An 11,209-nucleotide genomic window follows, 5' to 3' on the forward strand; every position below is an offset into this window, starting at 1 on the left:
TAAAATACGTAAGAACTAATTCATACCCCTGTATGTGGGTTACATTTTGTGCATGCGTGCTCATAGAAAGGGAAGTGTCATTAACGTAGCTTCAAGGAAATTAATTTTAGGTCATCAACGTTAAGGTCTCGATTTGCTGGGAGATAAAAGAACAGCAAAAACCACCAGATGGATTCAAAAGGGCAATGGGAAATAACTGTCTTTTAGCCATATCCTGCCTTCTTCAATTATAGTATTATGCAGGAGATTCTAATTTCAGACACATGGTGATGTTGTGGGTTTTTTTATGTATATATAGATATACACATGCTTAATAAATCTACCACATGTTCTTCGTTAAATAGAGTCAATCAGCTATACAAGCTCTAAATTACATACAACGTTAATAATTCAGTGAGTGCATACGTACTCTCTTCCTCATACATCACCATACATCAGGGGTGTAGTTGTTTAAGTGAGGCCTTTAATTAATGAGAGGTCAAGTCAAAGAAGCCAAGCATGGGTGGCAGCTGCAGTTGTCTTCCAGGATAGGGTGACAAAACAGTTGATGACTGGAGTATGAGGAAGCTGCACTCATCTCTAACGTGCTGCCTCTGCCATGCTATATATTATTACAACTTCACAGACTGGACTGGTTGCTCTTTTGGGGAAACTGAAAAAAAAATAAAACCAGTGAACTCAAAATCTAGATGTGAAATGGAAATCTTCTCACCTTGCATTCATCACCACCCAGAGAGGCAAACTGCTCTCCATTAAACCACGGAACAGCCTCTACATCCCCCTCAGAAATTCCCCTAAGCTCCATGAAGGACTTGAAGTTAGACCGTAACTGGCAATGCCTTCTCAACAGCTTTCCTAGCGTGACATCTGAATGTATCTCACAAATCTGCACTTACTTGGCTAGGGTGCTGGAGGGAGAGGCCTGAAAAGCCACTGCTCACACTGGAAGGAAATCTACAGTTAACCCATAGCACTTCCATTGCTAAATATGCTGCTCGTGACACCTGGATGCAAGAAGCAGATTTTAAAAAGAATATACACTGGGAAAGTAAAGTACTAAAACAACACTCTTACTACAGTCCAGTGATTTCCTCATTTTTATCATTTTAATTAAGTTTTAGTTTGGTAGAAAGAATAAAAAAATATCTAGCTAGAATTTTAAAAATCTGACTACTAAAAATGAAACTGAAACATTGTCCCAGCTCGGAAATGAAGTGTATATAGTATCTGTTCAATACTCACAAAGAGCTAGCAACCACCTCTCAAAACTGTGTGACAGAAGAAACCAAGGTCTATACAACCTAACATTTCATGCTTTTAAATACAAAACACTCCTAAATTAATATTTTCAGATACTCTCAAAGTCCATGAACTTTTCTAGAAGTGTCAGGCACATTTCTTCGGTCTAACCTCTAGACAGTGTTACAGCATCCTGAAAACCTAGGCCTGTTGTAAATGGAATAACTGGAATTACAAAACAGGAGATGGTTTGCATGCACAGCTGGTCTCCTTTCTCCATCTACACTTCTTGTTATTCACAAAAGTAACAGATAAATAGAACAGTAGCAATTTGATCATTTTCATAAAACTACAAGAGTTGCCATGCATTTGTTCAGAAAGTTTATTAAGGACCTGACAAAGCCTTTATTAACTAGCACGCTTTTGAGCTGACAGACATTTAGGATTATCTCTCCTTATTTCTTCCTCCTTTTCCCAATTCATTCGTTTAATACTTCAAGGCAAACTGAAAACGAATAATTGTGAAAGCAATTAGACAAAAAAAAAATAAAATGAACTGCTACTGAGAAAGTCTTACAAAGATAAGCCTTATCAAACTTCAGCAGTAAGGAAATGAGAAGCAACATATGGATCACTTCATTTACCACCAAAACATTTATTTATGCATTCAACCCCAAGCATTACACAAGAGTATTGGGACAGAAAGTAAAGCCCCTCCAAGCAACAGGAACCACAGATACGTGTTAAGCAAGCAGAATGGAAATGACCAGTTTTGAAGGCAGCCAGAGCAGAAGTCTTCACCTTGCATCTGATGCTTTGGGGGCACAAGACAGGAACATGAAGTGGGAGGTGACCTGTAGGCAGGAAAGGTGCTACAGGAATTGTGTGGCCTGGATGCCAGACCAGCCTTCCCAGCCTCGACCAGAGGATACTCTGAAATGCAGCACAACCACGGGCAGACAGGTTCAACACAACAGCTACACGCCGAGAGACAGAGTGCTAAACCTAGACAAGAGCTTTCACTGTCTGCTGAGTATCACGCGGTGGGCACTGCTCCCTAACCAAACTGCCCCTGTACAAGTGTCAGCATGGCTATCGCTCTTCCTCTCAGAGAAGCCTTATTCTTTGGGCTACGTTAGAGGAAATAAAAATGTCTGTTTTATGAGCCCAATCTTAATCGTGACTTGCAGTGACACAAAATTATTTCTGCAGCTATTTAATTTCAGATCATAACTTCATTACAGCTCATAACAGGTTAGTTACATGTTTCAATCTGCTTTGACATCTCCAGTGTCAAAGGTGACAGTAGACTGGTTCATACATATGTTTTGCTTTTTTTATATAGATAGATAGATAGATAGATAGATAGATAGATCTGAAGTTAATTTAAACAGAACATATGAAATCCAGAGTAAATTCTAGAGTCTTAGAGCTCTCCTCTGCATAAGCTACTAAAACCTAATAAAGCGATTTTTAGGACTCAAACAGATCCTTTTGAAGAGTGTCCTAATTCCTGAATATGCATTTCCATACTCTTAAAAGAGATCTTCTTTTAAGCTTGACTGTCCCATCTTCTCACAGCTTAAGGACAAGAACCCTGCATTGACATGATAAGCAGTCCAGGACACCCAAAGCTTTCACCAGCACCAAGGGACATCCCTTGGTTATTTTCTGTCATCCAACACCAGTGGGGTCAGAGAGCATAACAGTTTATAAACCACAGAGACACTAGGTAATGAATATTAAAGCCTGGTTCACACAACGATTCATTTGTGCTACCCTTTTGGCCTTTATGGGAAAACACCACTGTTCACTATGTCTTATCGATCTTCTGTTATTCCTTGTCTGTCAGTCCTCTTGTCTTCTAGAATACTAACTTAACCACTCTGCTATGTATTGATTTGGTCTTTGCACAGCAGAACAACATACTTTGCTGTTTGGAGACAGCAGAGTTAAAATAGATAGGAGAGAAAGTCAATAAACAGAGAGCTAGGAACTTTGGCGAGCGGGAAGGCAAGATGACCAGAGAATATGCCCTTTTCCACTACGATATTCTCAACTCTTTCCAAACATTAACAATAGGCTTAATTAGAGACAATAGTTCTGTGTACCCACAGAATAAAGACAACTGTAAATAATCTGACACTTCAGAACCTCTCCTCTTCTTGCAGAGGGCAAAGCAGGAAGAAAAAACACCCGCAAAACTTACCCTGAAAACTTACCCCGCAGATGTTTCAGCCACTCTAACCCACTGTTGTCAAAACTTGCTCCTCTGCTCCTTCCCCAAGACTTCCAACGGGCTTGGGAGTGGCTTTGGCTAACAGGAAGTTTTGAGGCAACTCCTCTCAGATGCCTTAATTGAGCAATTTCAACTTAAGACACTCGTTTTTTATTTCCCAGAGATACTGGTCATCAAGGACTCCACTAAAGAAATTGCAATGCATCTGTTAATCAGGTCTAAAAAGGGACACCTCCATTGCCCTGGAGATCCCAAATAATTCATTACTGTAACAGCCTTGCTCCACAGCAGAAAACTAGAGAGAAGGCAGAGGGCATAGGAACAGCAACACAGGCAAACAGCATGCTACAGAACTGGTCTGATTGGAAGTCTCATACTACACCGGGCATACTGCTACTATGCTTGCCAAAGGGGGGCCTTTTGCTCTGGAAGCACGCTCAGAACTCAAACTAAGTTAGTACATGGCAGCCTCTAATACAAAATTACTCCAATAAAGGACTTGTGTGAAAGAGCCTAAATATCACCTTAAAAGACTTCACATTTCATTTGCCAATTAAGTAGGTACTTTGGGACACACCGTGCACAACTTGGCCCAAATCCAGCCAATTGCATTCACCTCCAGATCTTTCAAAGAAAAAGATACAGACACATTAACTCTTCAGGTGCTTAAACCTCCGTCCTCACAACACTCCCAGGGAACAGGCACACAAAGAGAACGGCCATTTGGTGTGCAATCTTCATGGGATCTTGACCAATAATCATTAACTTTCTGCCTCCAAGTTTTGGGGTTTGACATGCTAACAGAAGCTTAAAAAAAACAAAACACGTTAAACTGTCTAAGAAGAGACAATTCACAACTCTGACATGAACATTGAGTTATATATTTTTATGACTCTGTAATTGGGATTCTGTCTAACACATCGATAAAAGAAGTTGAATTCAATTTGTTTTAGAAAGAAAAGCAGACCCTTTACTTTGTGGATCTGAACCACAATCCTCTATAAAATAATGGAGTAGTACACTTTTTTTTTTTTAAATCAGCAAACAAAAACATCTTTACATGTACCATAATGATATGCATCAGTACACTGAAGGAATAAACACAGAATGAAGAACTCTAACTGATAATCCTAAAGCTCTCACTATTCACTATGGTACCTCTAAAAGCCATAAATGTTGCTCTTTCACTAGAGAGAGGTTTCTGAGGAACAGACAACACTGTACTTTGCAGTTCTGCTTTTGCTCCCTAAATGTGAAAACTCCTTTTCCCTCAGGCCATGATTGTGGATCAGAAAAATCAGCTGGATTCAGAAAAATTGTTCCCAGATTGCACCCATCTTCTGTTTGCTGTTTCCATTCCAGCCCGCAAAGAAAAAGATTTTGCACATACAAGCCCACAGAGAAGCCCTGCTCAAAACATGGCCAACTTCAACCCTTGTATCAAGGAGAGGACACCAGGAACAGGGCTAATTGCACACAGCATTGCAAGGCTGGTTCTGACCTTCAGAGTTCTTGCACCACCAATATGAGAGAAAGTACATAAGAACTCAGACAAATTCATAGGGAGGCTTTTCTCTGAGCAGGTCTTTCACTGTATTGCCGGCACAAAGCCAACACCGCCTTACTTAACTCCCTCATTTGCCCCTTAAGTGCTGCATTCTTCATCAGTCCTGACACACAGTATTATTCTCTCTATTTTTCACATTGCCACCGTCTTTCCCCCTGAAATCACAACATACCCTTTCTAGTGTCTACTTTACATTACCTAGAGTAAGAAAAGTCATTGTTCATCCCCTTTATTGGGCACACATGACATCCTTATGCATTTCCAGAGCTGATTTCTATTCTGAATATATTATGCCTTTTCTAATACCAAGTGTGCACTCATGAAGGCTCACAGTATTAACTCTTATTGTTACTTCTCTAACCTCTCAGCCTACATTACGCTCCTCTTTCCCAACACACGTTGTCATCTAATTGATTCATTTAGGGCAGTAAGGACTTCTAGAACACGATGCCTTTATTCAAGGATAAATGTTTCAAAGCACACTGAGTTAACACTACTATTCATGGTGAATATCTGATATAAACATTTCTAGCTTGCCAATGGAAAAGAAGACAAAGTCACTTAAATCTCTGGATATTCCATGTGTGTATGACCAGAATTTACCCAACCTCTTTTTCATTCTTTTGAAACTTACATTTTACTCAAATAAACAAGCATTATCCTTCTTCCACCGCTAGGCTGGTATTGCCAGCTCCACCAGCTCCACTACACAAGTTACCTAGCTCATGGGCCATAACAGGCTCAAGCTTGGTCCTCAATATGGCACAAAGAACAGGACTGGGGAACAACAGCACAGGAAATGTGCCTTTACATACGTACATATTCACTGCTATGCTCATGCCTGCTTGTCTGTCCATCTCGCACAATGTAAGGTTGGTGGCCTCTCAGGCATGCCACAAGAGATTTCTTTACTCTGATTTCATCTAAAGGATTAGGTTCAGTTAGCACAGAAAGGTGAGGTTAGAGCAGCACAATCCCCACATCTATCAGCTAACACGGTGTTCAAATATACATCTTCACTCTTCTAGCTACATGACTTTAAGTTTATCCCTTTTACTTTCTCTCTTGTTACTAGATAAGTTTCACCATCTCCCATTGTTTTATTTACACTTCTACCATGAAAGAGAGATTATTGGTATTATATATTCCGCCTAGGTTTCAAGCTTCACGTTCTTTAGTTTGTAACGTAGTTGTCTTAGAGTTTACTTACTTACAAAGAATTAAGCATTTGTTATTAGTACTTCAAACTACTAAATTGTGTTATTATCCAAAGTAAAAGAAGTAAGCAATTAAGAAAAGTACTTCATTGGGCTGTGTCCTCTTTCAAGTTCTCACTTTGGATTTCATGAAGAGATTTTTTTCTGAAATAAGGTAACACAGGTCATTTAAAGAAGTTCTTTGCAAAGTTTACAAGGGATGTACACTCAGCTTAGTAATACAATGCACAGGCTATACGGTACAGCAGCCTAGCAGAGTTCAGTAAGAGACATCTTTGAACACAGGATTATCTTCTTGGTCTTTAGCTCAGAAGAGAAAGCACTTTACTCAACCCTACTTGGAAACACTACCACACACATCAGCACCTACTTGGGATATTAAAAACGTGCCACCCACAACAGAGCAGCTTGTTGGATCAGCTTTGAAGTCAATCCGAACGGTAACCTCTCATACATTAAAAAAGAAAACGAGTCTTTAAAAGTCAATTCTAACATCAAAAACGTCAGTTTACTTTCTTTGCTCCACTTAAACTGCTTTTACCTCCAATTTAGCACATTTTCAATTCAGAGAAAATTAATAGCAGGTACTCAATCACGCTGCCTGAATTTTATTCAGAGATTAGGAAAATAGAGTTATTTTAAAATTCCAAATACAGCTACATTTTCCTGTAAAAAAATATGCCCCTTAGACTGTGAGCCTGTCTTGTTTTTCCTGACTTATGCAGGCGAGAACCTCTTGAAAGAGGAGTTGTGTGAAGACAGAGGAGTATGACAAAGCATCTTAACAGAATATAGTCTTAGAGCAGTGAAATCTTACACTAATTTACCTTGCAGTTTCAATATGAAAGTTACAAAAGTTTAAATTAAATCGAGTTGCATACTAAAGTCCCCTAAATGATGGGCTATGGGAGGAGTTCCTTAAGACATCTGCTGACAGATACACATCACCAAGAAGTTGAGCACAGACGTCTAGAAGGAACTTCAGCACATGCCGAATTGACACTGTAAACAGTTGGGCACTGAGCTGCAATGGAGGGGTAAAATACAGTCACACTGACAATTAAAAGAGAATCAAAAACTGAAAAAGCTGACACCTAGGAGAAGAAAAGGGAAACAAATTTGTGTGACAGAAAATCTCTCTTCTTTTGCTACCAAGAGCATATTAAAAATCCTCCCCTCGCCTTCCATCAAGAATAAACATCAGTTTCCTCCGCTGCTTGTTTTTCAGCTCTCCCTTCCACTCCAGCAGCGCCCATGCCAAGCTGCACATCCCACCGCGGCCAAATTTTTGTATCTCAGTTACACTGATGTAAGCGGGAAGTAACTCCAGCCCGCCGAACCTTGCCCAACGGTAAAAATAAACGCCTCAAACCCCGGGCGGTGCGGCCAGCCCCGAGCCGGGCACCACTCACCCTGAGCGGCCCCAGAGGCTGCCCGAGCCCCGGGGCTCCTCAGGCCGGCTCCTTGAGGGGAGCCCAGCGGGTCGGTCCCCTCAGGGTCGGTCCCCTCACGGCCACCTCAGCGGGCGCCGCCTCCGCCGTGCCCTAGGCCCTGCCCTGCCCGCCTCCCCTCACCGCCGGCCGCCCCGTCCCCCCGCCGTGCCCACAGCCCCGCGGACACCGCGGGTGAGGCGGTGGCAGCGCTTCCAGCCCCGGCGGCCGCGGCGCGGAGCCCGGCGGCGGGCCGAGGCGGCGCGGCGGGGCCCGCCCTGCGCCTCAGCCTTACCTTACCCGCGGCTCATGGCACTGCCCGGCGCGGCCCCGGCGGCCCCCGGCCCGCGCCGGGCGGCGGCGAGGGGAGGAGAGGCGGCGGGGCTGCCCGGCACCGCCAATCCGGGCCCCGCGGGGGGCCGGGCCTGCCGGAGCCGCCGCCGCAGCACCGGGCTGAGGGGCGGAGCGGGGAGAGGGCCCGCCGCGGGCGGAGCGAGGCGGGCTGAGGCCTGGGGAGGGTGGAAGGGGAGAGGTGGGTGTGAGGGGAGGGATGGGGTCGGCCGAGGCAGGGACCCCCGGGAGGGAGGGATCGCCTCAGCCCGCTCGCAAAGTTTGAGTCAGGCGGTGAGCGATGACACAAGGAAATGCCTCCCCGAAACGAGGAGCCGCTCAGAGGAAACTGGATGACCAACGCAGGGACTATAAAATGATTTCCTTCGCCCAGTCACTTGGAAAACATCTCTGACAAGTGCCTCGATGGAAAGGAGGCTGAGTTTGGGAGCAACGCGCTGAGCGAAGGCCATCAGCCACGCTGGCCTCGATGCTCCAGTGCGGGCCATGTTTCCTTCCACCGGTGTTAAGAAAAACCTGTTAATTCCTCTTGCTTGTGTCTGTGGTGACCAGGTTTATAAGCAGCCAGTTCTGGAGAATGTTCTGTTTGCTTTGGGTTTTTCTTGTAAACTGTATGTGGTGGTTTTGCAGATAAATTTTTACCCCTGTAATCTCCGACCACATCGCTTCATAGAAGCAGACACTACCTGCAGGAAATGCATATGCAAGCTGACAAAATAAAGTGCTTTGGTATCAAAACATTATACAAATGGCCAAAAAAGGTCCATTATCAAAAAATAAATAAAAAAATAGGCAGTTACCCTAGGAAATGTACCATGTCAGAGGTTGTTTTATTTACGCTTTGTATTTGCCAGTTTGCAGCAGACAGGAAAAAAAAAAAAAAAAAAAAAAAAAAAAAAGTTGATTCCCTCTGTCAAAAGGTTTTTGTTCTCATAATGGTCTCATGCCATAAAATATTACAGCCTTGCCACTGCTTTTACCCTTTACATCATTGTTCTTGCTTTTGAAAACTGTTAATGAGATCTTTCTGAGTCTCTTTATTTCATACCAGTGTTCAACTTTATGATACTTTATGTGGTGATGATGAAAATTAATTTATTTACTAGCCAACATGCAGTGGAATATGTGAGCAGAATTCAAATTGCTCCAAACTAGCTCCAAATATTTTAATATACAATATCATTTTTTAAATACTATCTTATCTCTAGCTGTATCACAGTCAGGGCTTGGTTTCCCATTCTAGGCATTACACCAGGCACGTGGTAGTTAGTAGGTTTTGCAGTCTAATTCAAAAGTAGGTGTAGATAACTCTCCTACTGCTTTTCTCTTTACATTTCAAGGCCAATTCAACACTTGTGAAAATGAATTATGATCATTACTCCATCCATTCTTATGTGGTCATTTTTTTAAGTTTAAAAGACTATTATGTTTTAAACACATGTAAAAGTGTATTTAATCATCTAGGATAGGTTTCTTTTTATAGCTCTCATAGTAAATAGGCAGACCTTTGAATCATTATACAGAGCTGGTGTTAGTGTTTCCAGAGTATGAAGATAAGATAATGGTTGTTTTCTTAATAGCAGGTTTTCTCTGTAGGAACAGAGGCTACAACTGAAATTGTGACCAATGTCTTGTTTTTCAGCTGTGTTAAACTGTAAGCAATTCACAAGAAGTTTTGAAGCTTTTTCTACCCTCTGTCTGCACCTAATTTAGCCAACTCACAGTCTAAAAGGTGTGACCTCAAGAGAAAAAGTTTTGCATCTGAAGTTGGGTGCTCAGCAGAGGCTTCTTCCACAGAGGAATAAAGCCTGAGCAAAGGCTGGAGCCAGCATCTAGGGAAAATGAGATGTGAGCTTTGCTACCTGCCTCAGCTTCACAGTGCACCTGGCCACTTGGGAGTCCTCTTCTGAAGGCAAATCCCAGTCAGATGAAAAAAGGAAGTGTCTCTGAATTTCTGAGTCATTCCATGCTACTAGAGTAAACGCTTTTGTTGGATAATTTATCTGCTATCCATCCTACAAAAAGACAAGAGAATAAAGTCATACCTATTTATTTTTAATATTTCAGTCTCCTACATATAAATATGCAGTCATTTTGAGAAACAACAGGCCTGCAGGTGCTAGAAATAGGTATCTGTAGTCAGGAGCTGCTTTTGAAAATAATGACTTTAATCTTTCAGAATATGCAAGGAAGGCATTTAAATGCCTTTTTAAAACAGTGCTTGAGCAGGCTGTAAAATAAGAAGTAATATTTCTTCCCCAGAGCTACTGTGAGACTCAGTTCATTTCTCTGTAATGCCCCCATCAGAATTTCACAGCTCAGGACAGCTTAAGGCTTGTACTTTCATGAGAAAAGAACATTATGTGAGATTTGGATTTCCACAAGGTTTTCACAAGTCTCTCGGTGCTGTCAGTGAGATCTCCTGGGGAAGACCCAAGAACCACAGGACAGGCCTGCTTACAATTTTATGCTGCGAAGCTTTAAAACAAATGAGGCAGCAGCTGTGCCTGAACTCGTGAATTGTGACATAGTTTTCTGTGTATGTGTGAGAACAGCTTTACTGTTATTTTGTTGGCTTGTTATCTGTACAGTATTAAACACAAAGGAGAGAGACTTCACACAGAAAAACAAACAAGCCCCCCACCCACTCAGTGTTTACAGCAGCCCAACAAGCACTTGCAAGGCCGAGGCTTCCTAGTGGGCTTCAGCTGGTTCTGACTGTGGGTACAGAGGAGAGCACGAGCTTCCTGAATAAACACACTCCTGCCACAGTGCTTGTGTGCCTATCTTCTGTTTGCCCAACACTGAAACAATAGTGTTCTCACCATCTCCCTGCCCAATGACTTTGCTGTCACCCTTGTCACCCTTGGACACGGATTCTGAAGTTGCAGACGTGCCCATCTTGGCCTCCAACACATCACTTCTCCCCACACGCTGGCCCCTGCCCTTTGCAGCAGACTTTGTTGCTGGCTTTCATTTGTCCTTGTCATCTTCCTCTTTCCCTCTCTCATTACTTCTCTTTATTTATTACAGGTCTCTAGATTGCCAGGTATCTCTGGAGAAACAGCTCCGTACTACTCCTCAAATCAAGTTCTCACACACACTCAGAGAAGACACACTTCCAGAGGCAAGGGAAGTTCAAACTTCCACCTTTCTCCCTGTAGCT

General features: G+C 42.6%; 1 protein-coding gene across 2 annotated transcripts in view; it reads right to left on the reverse strand.

Annotated features, from left to right (window-relative positions):
* TEX2 (testis expressed 2) overlaps positions 1-8,112 on the reverse strand; it is a 49,178-nt gene extending 41,066 nt beyond the window's left edge. The window contains exon 1 of one of the 2 annotated variants that reach the window (XM_084298712.1): positions 7,988-8,112. The gene's annotated coding sequence lies outside the window, so the exon portion shown is untranslated. The remainder of the gene's footprint in view (positions 1-7,987) is intronic. The other variant, XM_084298713.1, reaches the window with a different exon arrangement.
* Between the last annotated feature and the right edge of the window lie 3,097 nt (positions 8,113-11,209).

Source organism: Netta rufina, assembly GCF_964035555.1.
Source record: "Netta rufina genome assembly, chromosome: 19".
Classification (NCBI taxonomy): Eukaryota; Metazoa; Chordata; class Aves; order Anseriformes; family Anatidae; genus Netta; species Netta rufina.